The sequence below is a fragment of the Sus scrofa genome, chromosome 2, assembly GCF_054392235.1.
Source record: "Sus scrofa isolate SSC_HxYL_T2T_F1_AM1 chromosome 2, Sscrofa_HxYL_maternal_Yorkshire_Landrace_v2.0, whole genome shotgun sequence".
In the NCBI taxonomy this organism is placed as follows: domain Eukaryota; kingdom Metazoa; phylum Chordata; class Mammalia; order Artiodactyla; family Suidae; genus Sus; species Sus scrofa.
In genome coordinates, this window is record NC_139384.1 from 52,384,377 (window position 1) to 52,397,970 (window position 13,594).

The 13,594-nt window shown below is 37.7% G+C and overlaps 1 protein-coding gene and 1 long non-coding RNA gene across 10 annotated transcripts in view; both read left to right on the top strand.

Annotated features, from left to right (window-relative positions):
• The window catches only part of SBF2 (SET binding factor 2), a 451,285-nt gene that overhangs the window by 22,236 nt on the left and 415,455 nt on the right, over positions 1-13,594 (top strand). The window lies entirely within an intron of this gene.
• LOC146405382 (uncharacterized) lies at positions 4,661-10,488 on the top strand. The gene is made up of 2 exons (XR_014837309.1): positions 4,661-5,408; positions 8,805-10,488. It is a non-coding gene; the product is annotated as an uncharacterized LOC146405382 (long non-coding RNA).

Genomic DNA, 13,594 nt, shown 5'->3' on the forward strand with positions numbered 1-13,594 from the left:
TTCAGGATGATTATACAAGCACTGTGCTTCAGGAGATACTCTTAAATGGAATATCTTACTCATTGGCCTATAGCACCAACTGGTGAATTTAGCACCAGCTGGTGAATTTAGCACAAGAAAAGGAGATAATCACAAACAGAGGTGTGGGAGGAGGACATCTTTGTGTTTGTACCTGTTTTCTATGGTTCCAGCATTTACAAAACTTTGATGTTACTTAAAAATATGGCCATAACATTCATGTACAAATCAAAGCACAGCTAAATAAGCATCATTTTTTTGTTACTCTTGAAAGAAAAATAAGTTCTGTAGAACTGTGTGTTCATATTTATTTTTAATTGATGCTTTGTAATATTTCCTGTTTGATTTTAATCTGAACAAATAATGATACCATTTTTATTACTCAGTAAGCATGAATGTTAGTTGAAGCAGTTTTTAAAAAACAATAGTTTAAGTCCAAAAACATCTAGACTGATTCAATTTTTACAGTTGAAGTAATGGTTTCTGAAAGCTGTCCTATTGCTTTCTTTTTCTTCTCTAGTACAATGGGACTTTTTTCTACTAATATTAATCAGAATAATTAGTTACCAAAGTAGTTAACCAAAAGAAAACAAAACAGGAGTTCCCCAGTTGTTCAGCAGATTAAGGATCCAGAGTCATCCCCAGTGTGGTTCTGATTACTGCTGTTGCACAGGTACTTGTGCATTGCTGTGGGTATGGCCAAAAAGGAACAAAACAAGACAAAACACAAAAGAGTGTAACTGGCTTTTTCTTCTTTGTGCATTTACATAGATCTTTGTGCATTTACATAGAGACTTACTAGGGATTGTTTATTTTTAATGGATAGTTTAAAAGAAATAGTATAGTGAAATCACCATGTTTGCCAGGAGTTATTTGTTTTTTTTTTTTTGTCTTTTTTTTTGTCTTTTTTTTTGTCTTTTGTTGTTGTTGTTGTTGTTATTGTTGCTATTTCTTGGGCCGCTCCCGCAGCATATGGAGGTTCCCAGGCTAGGGGTTGAATCGGAGCTGTAGCCACCGGCCTACGCCAGAGCCACAGCAACGCGGGATCCGAGCCGCGTCTGCAACCTACACCACAGCTCACGGCAACGCCGGATTGTTAACCCACTGAGCAAGGGCAGGGATCGAACCCGCAACCTCATGGTTCCTAGTCGGATTCGTTAACCACGATGGGAACTCCGAGGAGTTATTTGTACTTGTGGATCATGATGTTTGACACTACTGAAGAAATTTTTGAAAAGACTTAAGGAAATAATGTGAGTAGAAAGCCTCAACTGTAGTGAACTACTTGCCATTCTCCTAAGGAATCAAGATTGTTTTCCTTAACTTTGCTGTTGCTGCTCCTTTATTGTTATCTGCCTTTCCAGTTACAGCTGTCCTAGTGGATGTGAAGGGTATACTGCTGATATTTTTTTGTCTTTTTTAGGGCTGCACCTGTGGCATGTCGAGGTTCCCCAGGCTAGGGTTCTAATCGAAGTTGTTGCTGCTGGCCTACGCCACAGCCACAGCAACACCAGATTGGAACAGTGTCTGTGACCTACACCACAGCTCACGGCAACACTGGATCCTTAACCCACTGAGCGAGGCCAGGGGTCTAACCTGCAACCTCATGGTTCCTAGTCGTATTTGTTTCTGCTGTACCATGACAGGAACTCCACTGCTGGTATTTTAAGATATATTTCTAGAGGTGTTCTCTTGTGACTCAGCAGGTTAAAGATCTGGCATTGTTGCTGCTGTGGTTCTGGTCACTGCTGTGGCTCTGGTTACTGCTGTGGTGTGGGTTTGATCCCTGCCTGGCCTGGGAACTTCCATATGCCACAAAAGAGAAAAAAAAGATGTATTTCTGGATATTTTAGTGTGCATTTGTATGATCTGTATGTATCATTAGTTTTATTTTAATCCTTATAAAACAAGTTCATAGCGTCTGTTCATTTATGCAGCCTATGTTTTTGAAACCTATTATTGGCAGCTTTCCATATTCTGAAAATACATACATGTGTACATACATATAGATATATAAACACTGATTTTCATTAGCTGAAGTATTTTTATCATTTTAACATACAATTTAATGCATAATAAATCTGATGAATGTATAATAAATGTGTAATACATCTGATGAATTCTAGTTATGTCTTTGGCTTCATCTTTAATTTTTTTAGATAAGTAGATAGAGAGGCAGTAAAGTTAAGTAGTTAAAAGCGTGGGATGGAGTCAGATGATCTGGGTTTTTTTTTTGTTTGTTTGTTTGTTTTGGTCTTTTTAGGCCCACAGGTGAGGGGTCGAATCAGGGCTGTTGCTGCTGACCTACACCACAGCCACAGCAATGCAGAATCTGAGCCGAGTCTGCGACTATACAACAGCTCACGGCAATGCCAGATCCTTAACTCACTGAGTGAGGCCAGGAATTGAACCCGCGTCTTCATGGATACTAGTCGCATTCAGACCAGATGAATGGAAACGTTGTGTTACTCCCACCCTGTCTCTTGAGCTGGGTGTATTGAGTCATCCGTGGGTCTTTTTTTGTTGGAAGGAACAAGTGTACCTTTTTTTTTTCTCTTTTTTTTATGGGCACATCTGCGGCGTATGGATGTTCTTGGGCTAGAGGTTGAATTGGAGTGGCAACCACAGCCACAGCAATGCCAGATCTGAGCTGCATCTGTGACCTATGCTTCATATTAATGCCGGATCCTTAACCCACTGAACAAGGCCAGGGGATTGAACTGGCATTCTCAGGGACACTATGTCGGGTTCTTAACCCGCTGAGCCACAGCAGGAACTCCTCCCTTTTTCTACTAGGGTGACTGAGGGAAGATGCTGTAACTTTTGGGGCTGTCAGTATATATTTCCCCTCACCCCACGCTACCCGTGTGAACTGTGTAGAGAGAGTAGGTCTGAATACTGAAGGGAGGCAAAGATAGCCAAAAAATGAGGAGACAGAACTTTGGAATCATGATTTAAACTTCTGGTTCCAACCATTCTTGAAAGCCAAAAGAACATTTTTAAAAGTAGTTTTGAGGTGTATTGCTCAATTGTCTTCCAGAAAGATTGTATCAGTTTATATTTCCATGTCCTTCAGGGGAATTTTAATTAGAAAAAAGAAATTGGAGTTCTGTCGTGGCTCAGTGGTTAATGAACCCGACTAACATCTATGAGGATGCAGGTTCGATCCCTGGCCTTGCTCAGTGGGTTAAGGATCCGGCGCTGCTGTGAGCTGTGGTGCAGGTCGCAGACAGAGCTTGGATCCCGTGTTGCTGTGGCTGTGGTGTAGGCCGGCAGCTGCAGCTCTGATTCGCCCCCTAGCCTGGGAACCTCCATATGCCTCAGGTGCAACCCTAAAAAGATAAAAGACAAAGAAAAAAAAAAAAGAAAAAAAGAAATCACTTAGCAAGTTACTGCTTAAGCAACAACAGAGGAAACTGCATAGTTTCATGAAGGTGAGAATGCGAAGGGACGGGATCAGGGAGGTCAGACCTTACACCTAATTCAAATAATGTCTCTGAAACATTGCAGATTGCTACTTGCTTTGGCATTTATTAGAATCTGAAAATATTTAAAACCAGGAATTTGAGTTCTGGAAATTCCAAGGTCTTCCCTTCTCAAGGTCTTCCTTTCCCTGATTTATCCAGACTGAAAGAGTTCCTTGAGAACTTGGTCCAGATAAATCCCAATATTCTATGAGTAAAGAAATCTTTGAAACTGGAAAAAAGCCCTTCATTGGACATACTCTTATTATATTAGCAGACTACTTTATCTAATGGGAATTTATTTACTGAATATTATTGAATGGACAGATTTGCAGAGCTTTCTTTTCAGTGATTTCCGTAATAGATTGAATTAGAAGGAGTTTATATTTCCTTGGAAGGGCCCATTTCCACCATTGAGACCATTCTGTGGATGACTTCTTTTCTCAGGAGTGATTGTAGCTCTTTATGTATACTTTATTAATTTATAAGGTCAATTAGTGCTGTGATTTGAAGAGAACAGTTAACCTGTTTGGAAACTTGACATCTTAAAGTTATTTTTTTCATTAAGCAAATAAGTATTTAATTTTTATAGTTTATATATAAGATTTGAAAACTTAAAATTGAAGATTCTTGTTTAAAGAAAATAACTAGTTTTGGGGCAAGTTTTTAAATGAAAAAAATATGTTTATAGGAGTTCCCGCTGTGGTGCAGTGGGTTAAGAAACCGACTGTAGTGGCTTAGGTCACTGCAGAGGTGCAGGTTTGATCCCTGCAGTGGGTTAAAGGCTCTGGCGTTGTCACAGCTGCAGCGAGAATTCAGTCTCTGGCCCAGGAACTTAAGGGTGCAGCCATAAAAAAATCTGTTTGTAGTTAATGACATCTGCTTGTATGTAAAAATATGTCCCTTTTTCCCCCAGCTTAAGCTAAGTCTCGTTATATTTAGAGAGAGAAATCAAGTGTCAGAACAAGCTTGAAAAATAATAATATGAAAATTAATTTGCAATGGAAAATAGTAGTTGAGACTGGAGTGAATTTTACAAATGCTTTATATAATTGTCCCACGCGGTCGTATGGAATTTGAAAAGAATGTTATTTGTTTTTCTTTTGAGACACATATTTTACCAAATAATTTTAGACTGAGTAAACTGAAATCCACACAGGATTAAATTAATAAAACTCTTTTTTTTTTTTTTTTTTTTTTTTTTAAGGATAGCTGTAAGGTATCAAGAAGATACTAGCAAGAATATGTAGGTAGGGACTAGGACGTAGAGCTGCCTGTAGAAAGAAAAAATCCACCTAAAATGTCTCATAGGAATTGGAAATTTGATATATCAAGTAACATGTTCTTCTTCCAAACCCTTTCCTTTTGGTCATTTATCCAAGTGAGAAACTTGCCACAATTTTCCTTTCTTCCTCACTTTAACTTCAAAGTATTTTATTTTTCTTCTTAAAACTTTCTCACATTTCTCTTTTTAAAATTCATTCCCATAGTTAATGCCATCGTTCAGGCCCTTCTCAGTCCTTACTTTGATTATTGTAAAGAATAGTCTTTTTGTTATGATAGAGATTTGACTGCCTGTAATAGAAACCTAACATAAACCAGTACAGAAATAAATGTGTTTCTCTCACTTAAAGATCTGGGTGTAAAGAATTTTGGGTTGGTGTGGCCATCTGGACTCAGGCTATTTCCAACTTTATAGTTTTAAAACATCTTAGCTCTATAACATTTATATTTCAAGTAGAAGGATGGAGGAAGTGGGGAAGAAGGGATAACTTCCTCCCTTTAAAGGCCCTCATCACTTCCTTTGGCTGAAACTTAGTTAGCTAAAGGGGATACTGGGAAATGTGATCCATATCCTAGTTAAAATTGGGGTTTCTAGGAATTTCTATAGTGGCTTATGAGGTTAAGAACCTGATAGTTGTCTCTGTGAGGATGCAGGTTCGATCCCTGGCCTTGCTCAGTGGGTTAAGGATCTGGAGTTGCCTCAAGCTGAGACATAGGTTGCAGATGTGGCTTGGATCTGGTGTTGCTGTGTCTACCGTGTAGGCCTACTACTGCAGCTCTCACTTAACCCCTGAGCCTGGAAACTTCCATATGCCACAGGTGTGGCTGCAAAAAGAAAAAATAAAATAAAATAAAATTGGAGCTTCTATTATCAACACCACCACCATAGCTGTTAGGGGATAACTAACAGTATGCCGTAGGAACCTCCTTAGTCCCCTTCTTTCAGTTGAATTCTTCTCCAGCTAGTTCCATGCTTCCACTAGAATAGTTTTTTTTTTTTTTTCAATAAAATGGTTTGTTGCTCTATGTTTAATCTTTTAATAGTTTGCAACTGACTTCAGATTCATGCACAGGATGCCTCAAGGTATCTAAAGAGTTTCAATGGCAGAGGAAATCTGCCTTGCCTGTATCATGCAGTCATGGTGTCTTTCGTGACAGGGATATTCCTTCTCTACCATAGTAGGTGGTATATCCTAGTCCTTTAAGCCTCAGTGCTTTGTCCTTGGCTGAGAAGTCTCCAGTTGTTCAAATAGTGTCCTTTCCTGCTCTGTACCTTTGTAGTGGTGATGTGTATGAGATAGTATAACTGGTGGGTTGGTCACAATTGAATTCTTAAATTCTTGAGTCAGACAGCCAGAGTTTGAATTTCTGCTTAACCATCTGCTAGAGTGTGATTGTACACAAATCATGTAACTGTTGAGCTCACTTTATCCTCTGTAAACTTGGGATAATAGTAATAGTAGTACCTGCTTCATAAGGTTGTTAGGATTAAATGAGCATAGAAGGAGGATCTCTGCTTAGTAGAGAAAGCACAAAAAACGACACCTATTGTTTTAACCTATCTGTCTGTCTGTCTGTCTATCTATCTATCTATAGATATATATGTTCTTAGTATACATATATAATATAGGCATGTTTCACAACATTTCAGCTGGGTATAATTTTTATTGAGTTCCCTGGATGTTTTCATATTAATTGGTAGGTGATATAGGAATTTTAACATATTTAAAATATGTATGATGATGGAGTTGCCGTCGTGGTGCAGCGGAAATGAATCTGACTAGGAATCATGAGGTTGAGGATTTGACATCTGGCCTTGCTCAGTGGGTTAAGGATCTGGCTTTGCCATGAGCAGTGGTGTAGGTCACAGACATGGCTCGGATCTGGTGTTGCTGTGGTTGTGGCCTAGCCCGGCAGCTGTAGCTCTGATTTGACTCCCTAGCTTATTTAAAAGAGGATAGCAGAAGATTTTTTTTTTTTTTTTGTCGTTTGTCTTTTGTTGTTGTTGTTGTTATTGCTATTTCTTGGGCCGCTCCCGAGGCATATGGAGGTTCCCAGGCTAGGGGTCCAATCGGAGCTGTAGCCACCGGCCTACGCCAGAACCACAGCAACGTGTGATCCGAGCCACGTCTGCAACCTACACCACAGCTCACGGCAACGCCGGATCGTTAACCCACTGAGCAAGGGCAGGGACCGAACCCGCAACCTCATGGTTCCTAGTTGGATTCGTTAACCACTGCGCCACGACGGGAACTCCCAGAAGATTCTTAATTTTTTTTTTTTTTTGCCATTTCTTGGGCAGCTCTTGCTGCATATGGAGGTTCCCAGGCTAGGGGTCTTATCGGAGCTGTAGCCACCGGCCTACGCCAGAGCCACAGCAACACGGGATCCGAGCCACGTCTGCGACCTACACCACAGCTCACGGGCAACGCCGGATCCTTAACCCACTGAGCAAGGTTAGGGATCCAACCGGCCACCTCATGGTTCCTAGTCGGATTCGTTAATCACTGTGCACGACAGGAACTCCAATCTTAAATGTTTTATTGTTGTCCTTTGACATGTATGAAGAAAAGGTATCTATAACGTGACCAGAGAGTTTTAAGATCCTAAATGTAAATATTGTGTATAATTTTTGAAGTATGAAGGTAGTAAAACTTTAATTAAACGTTGTATTGAACAGTTGGAAGATGTTCATCAGTTTTTTTAAATTAATGAATTTTATTGATGTTCATCAGTTTTAAGGAATGTCATCAAAGTGATGTACATAAATGTTTCTTCATCTTTACATGATGGTAGAATTATAGACTCCCTGTAACTCCCCAAGGATACCTTTATCCTCAATACAAATTTGAGACCTCTACTGCCATAGCTCTTCACAAAATATTTTGAGGAAGCACCAACCAATTCTTTTTGCACAAGTGACTTCAGCAATTGAATTCACTAGGCATAGTGTATTTCCTTAATAATCAAAGACAAAAAAAATTGACACTTGGTTAAACATTATAATGGTTTTATTTTAGTTTCCAGTTTGTATGTGTGTGTATTGTTATGCATACATATGTATGTATTGATTTTAGTTGACTGATAAGTTAGTTTTCTTTTGGAAATTATGGCTCATTAAATAATTTATACTTATGACGAAAGAATAGTCAGTAGATCACTAGAGTCTTTTTTATTTCCACTATTAAGAAACGGCACCCCCCCCCCCCAGAGGCTTACACTCTGGTTTATAAATATAAGAAATATGTGAGAAGATAACTAACATAAAATTGTCAAATGAGTGCTATTGACGAGTGTTGAGAGGCTGAGGGTGATAGGAAAGGGCTCATTGTAAATAATTTATTTTGAGTTGAATCTTGAAGGATTGGGTTAGTTTTTTCCCAAAATGTAAATTTATTAGTTTATGAAAAATTTCAAAGCTGCAGCAAAGCTGAAAGAAGTTTACACTGAACACATATGCCTACTACTTACACTGTACAGGTAACATTTTACTATACCTATTTTTATCACATTAACTCATCTGTTCATTTCTCTATCATCCATTTATCCATCTTCTTTTTTTTGGGGGGGGGGCCTGTGCCTGTGGCATATGGAAATTCCTGGGCCAGGAATTGAACCCATGTCACTGCAGTGACCCAAGCCATTGCAATGACAACACTGGATCCTTAACCTGCTGTGCCATAAGAGAACTCTGTATCCATCTTTTTTTGAGGTATATTTCAAAGTAAATCTTTGATGTCAGTGTACTCCCTCCTGACTAGTTTGGCATGCATATCATGAGCTAGAATGCATTTTTTTTTACATTTTTTCTTTTAATGTAACATTTACATACAATGATATACACAAATCTTTTTTTTTTTTTTTTTTTGTCTTTTTGGTTTTTCTAGGGCTGCTCCCGCGGCATATGGAGGTTCCCAGGCTAGGGGTCTTATCAGAGCTGTAGCCACGGGCCTACAGAGCCACAACAACGTGGGATCCGAGCCGAGTCTGCAACCTATACCACAGCTCACGGCAATGCCGGATCGTTAACCCACTGAGCAAGGCCAGGGATCGAACCCGCCACCTCATGGTTCCTAGTTGGATTCGTTAACCACTGCGCCACGACGGGATATACACAAATCTTAAGTTTACATACATTCTTGGAAATTTTACACATTTCTATAACCCAATCCCCATCAAGGTGTAGTATAACCCCATTATCCTAAAATGTCCCCTTATACCCATTCCCTGTCAATTCTTGCCCCCACCCTCCCAGACTTAATCATTGTCACCTTTGATTTTTTTTGGTAGACTAATTTTGCCTATTTTAGATCTTCCTGTAAATAGATTCATGTATTGTGCACTCTATAAATGTCTCACTCAGCATAATGTTTTTGATTTACATTGTTATGTATATCAGAAGTTCCTTTTTTTTGGCTGAGTAATATTCTGTTGTGTGAATATAAAAATCTGTCCATTTGATTGATGGATACCTGGACTAGTTCCAGTTTTTGATTATAATGAACTGTTATGAATATTTCTCTTTTTGTTGAAAATATCTTTTCATTTCTTTTGGGTAAATACTTAGCTGTTGAATTTCTGGGTCATAGGTGGGTATATGCTTAATTTTATAAGAAGCTTCAATATCTTTCCCCAAAGTGGTTGTACCATTTTATATCCCTACTGACAATGTATGAGAGTTGCATTTATTCTACAGTCTCGTCAAAATATGCTGTTTTCAGTCTTAAATTTTTGCTACTCTGGTGTGTGTGTATAGTAGTGACTCGTTGTGGTTTCACTTTCTTGATTTTTCTGATGATTGATGTTGTTGGTCATTTTTTTCTCTTATGCTTATTAGAGGATGTTCAAATCATTTGGCCTTGTCAAAATTGGATTATTATTCATTTTATTTTGCGTTGTTACTTTATATGTTATAGTGCTTAAGTATGAACTCCTTTCTTCTATACCAGATTGTACCTTTACTGAACAGAGATTCAGTAAAATTCAGTAAATTACCTGTGAAAGATAGTTAATCTTATTGAAGTAAAAATAATACAGACTTTTATTAGCACGTTATGGATGGTGGGGCAGGTTAATAAGAAAATTGTGGGTTTTAAAATTTTTGATATAATTTCTCAAGTTGATCTAACTAATTTCTTTGCTGTCCATCAGGAGAATCCAAAACTATTTGAATAGAGGAGGATGATATAGATAAGTAATCATTAAAATAACTATGAATTATTCCTAGGAAGTAAATGACTATGAATATATGAAGTGAATCTAATATGATCCAGGCATTAGGAGGGTTAAAAATACAGTTAGTTAATGGTAATGAGATCACTTGTCTTTGGATTTGAAAATTTTTGTTTCTAAAAGGCCTTGGTAGAAACCACTATGTGTTTGTTTCCTTTGCATGTCTTGTTATTATAATATGTCTGTATATCGATTCCAGATATAATAATCTTAGAATAAGAAATAATTTATTATTTTATAAAATAGTTTATTTTGTTATCCTTTAAAAATTGTTATGTTTTGGAATCTTTAAAAATGTTGATGCTTTAGATAAGGTGTATCTGGTATTGATGTAACATTTTTACCCTGTTATGGAAAAAAGCATTTCATTAAGATCAAAGATATTTGCAGAGTATTTGATATTTTTAATTGTGCAAAATGTACAAACAGTGAGAGATTTCCTAGAGTGAAGACATTGTGGTTAGTATACTAATAAATTTAAAAAAAGAAATATGTACCAAATTTTTATATCCAGAAAAGATTTTTTTTTCTTTTTTCTTAGTTATGGTCTAAGGACAAAATTTTTGTGTTGGATGAGAGAAAAACGGGACATGTTTTTCTTTCATGTGGCTATGTACTCAGTAAAAACCAAAGGTTTCATTACTGAGGAAGAGAGAAGGATATACTGGAGGGTAAACTAGCAGCCAGGTTAACTCTAAGTCTAGAGAAGCACTGACTGAGAAAAATGATCTCTTTTATCATATTCTTTAGAGGAAATGGTTATAAAATATTTGGAATATAAATAAGGAAGAAAAAACAAACACATGGTAGCAAAAGTAGATAAGTTAATTTCACATCTGTGAAGATATATCATCCCTCAGACATTCCTTTTTCATAAACAAAATAGTAGAGTAACACTGAAAACTATTAGACTTTCCTAGTTAACTTGCATCAATATTTTAATGTTTACTTAGTTTGACCACATTATTTCCTCTCGTCTTTCAGATTTATTGCCATTTCTAACCATTCCTGAATTCTGTGAACAATGGCAAATTTTGCTAAGTCTCTTTTCTGGGCCAAAAATAACCAGTTTGACTAATTCAAATTATAGAAAGGAAACTCTGGCCACAAAATTAAGAGAATTGTTGAAGGTCATACTAATGGATGACAGAGCCATTAACCTAGGTCTCTTCACCCTATTACTGAGGCAGCTGTGTCAAAAAAAAAAAAAAAAAAAAAGGAAAGAAAGAAGCACAACTGCTATTAGAGTCCCTGCACAAATGCCCCAAAGTTTCGGTTCCACCCTGCTAATCACTTACACCAACTAAGTGAATTATTGTGCATTACTTAAGGGATGTGGGTATTAGTATTAGGCAAGTATTAAATCTGATTGCCAGAACTATATCCACATTCATTTAAATTACTTCATATTGATTTAGTGCAAAAATAGGTGGGGTAGTGTGGAAGCACAAGAAAATTCTCCACAGGCCTCATTGAAAATTTAAACACTGGTCAGAATAAAATAAAATAGGTATTCTAATAGAAACTCTAACTGGTTGTTGTCATAATTCAGTTTCCTGATTCTGCCTCTACTGTGACTGTGGTTACGCTTCACTCTTCACCATGACTGGCCTCTCTACTACAGTGGTTTCTACTGTCCTGCAGCTTCTGCTTGCTGCCTTATTTGCAGTCTCATTCAGATTCCCTAAGGAAGAGGATCAGAGTGGGTCAGTTCATCATTTTGCAAGACAGAACTAATGGACAGTTCTTAGGTCAGGCTAATTTATAAGCTGCTGGCCTACATATACATCCCTGGTCCAGTTAATTGTGGCAAAGTGGAGAGAACTCGTTGCAAAGCATAACAAGTGATGCAAGCCCTTAGAGCTGCCTTTTCCAGAAATGGGCTGTCTGTCTGTGGCTGTTGATAACACTCAGGGCATTGTGTTTGTTTATATTTATTTGGTTTAAAAATCAAAACATCATTAGATAAATTCAAACTTAAAGATCTGGCCCACCCTATCCACAGCATAGTCTCTTACCATATCATTTGCACACACATACACTGTACACACACAGCAGATCTCAAACAATAACCTCACCTCATACCACCCCCTATAAATTCTACTCCTGGGTGTAGATAATTTAATAGACTCTCTCCTATCCATATCTTTTCTGTGAATTGAGATTCTCCTTTGAACCCATATTTATTCCATATTTACTCTAAAATGCAATCTAACACATGAATTATGCTAGATAAAACTTTTCAGATATAAGATAATTTCCTGTTATAGAAGGACCAGAAAGGTTAAGTTCTTAGCCCAAAATCACATTTAATATATTGCAGAGCTAAAATTCAAATCCTATCTATGTAATACCAAACCTGTATCTTTAACAGCCATTCCCTACTGTCAGTGACTACCAAGTAGAATTACCAATAGTATTTGTTTGTTTTTAGCCGTGCCCTCGGCGTTTGGAAGTTCCCAGGCCAGGGATCTAACCCTCACCACAGTAGCAATCCAAGCTGCTGCAGTGACAGTGCTGGATCCTTAACTCGCTGCACCACAAGAGAACTCCCACCGATAGTATTTTATAACAATAACCAATCCTATCCCCCTTAAAAAAAAAAAAAAAAAAAAAGAAAAGAAAAGAAAACCTCTGTCAATGCATTGCTTCCTAAAACATGACTCAGTGAGATATCACACAGTGAGAGTTCTGTGGCCAAATAAGTGTGGGAAATTTTATATTAAACATGCATAATTAAAATATTATATTTAATGTTATATTAAAGAGCTTCCATATTGTGGAAGATTTTCAGAATTTTTAATATACCAATTCACACTGTCAATCTTCAGGAACTAAATACCTTAGACAGTTTCCCACATATATTTAGCAGGGTTGCTACTCCTCATAGGCCATTGACCAAAACTGTTTTGTGGAAGGCACCTTAGAAATTTTTATCTAGTGAAAATTTCCCATGACCATCTTTCTCTTTGATAGTTTCACCTAAACTAGGTCACTTAGTTACTAATAAATTTTATGGTACCCTCATCTTACTTCTAGGTGAAATGTCATGGTCATGTTGAGGGCCAGTGATTATGTTTTGGATCATGTGACTTTACCTCTCTTCAGAAATGACTAGACATGATAGGAACCCAGAGGACAACCCATTTACTTATAAGGTCTGCCTCAAAAAGGTGAGATGGGCCCATATAATTTATTCCCCCAATGGGAAACAACAAAGCAGAGGGGCAGGAGGAGCCACACAGCAGCAGTAGGATCTTAGTGAAAAATCGCAAAGGAGTAGGAAACTACTGGGGAGCAAAGGAACTAGCCAACAGAAAAAAAAGGAGGGAGCAGAACACAAGGTATGGAGAGATAAGCAAGTCCAGGCTATGTGCCCCCATTTTGGGGCTTATTCTAACTTTGGTAAACCAAGCGCTTGGATTTCCGTGAGATCTTTGTTGTACCCTTATAATAACCTTGCTTTTGATTGAACTAGCTTGAGTAGCCCTCTTTTTCTGCCGCCAATCTTATTTAAATTCAGATGAGGAAAGTTTGATAATTTTCGCTGAAATGAAGCAATATAACTTAGATGTTAAAAGAGTGTAGATGGGAGT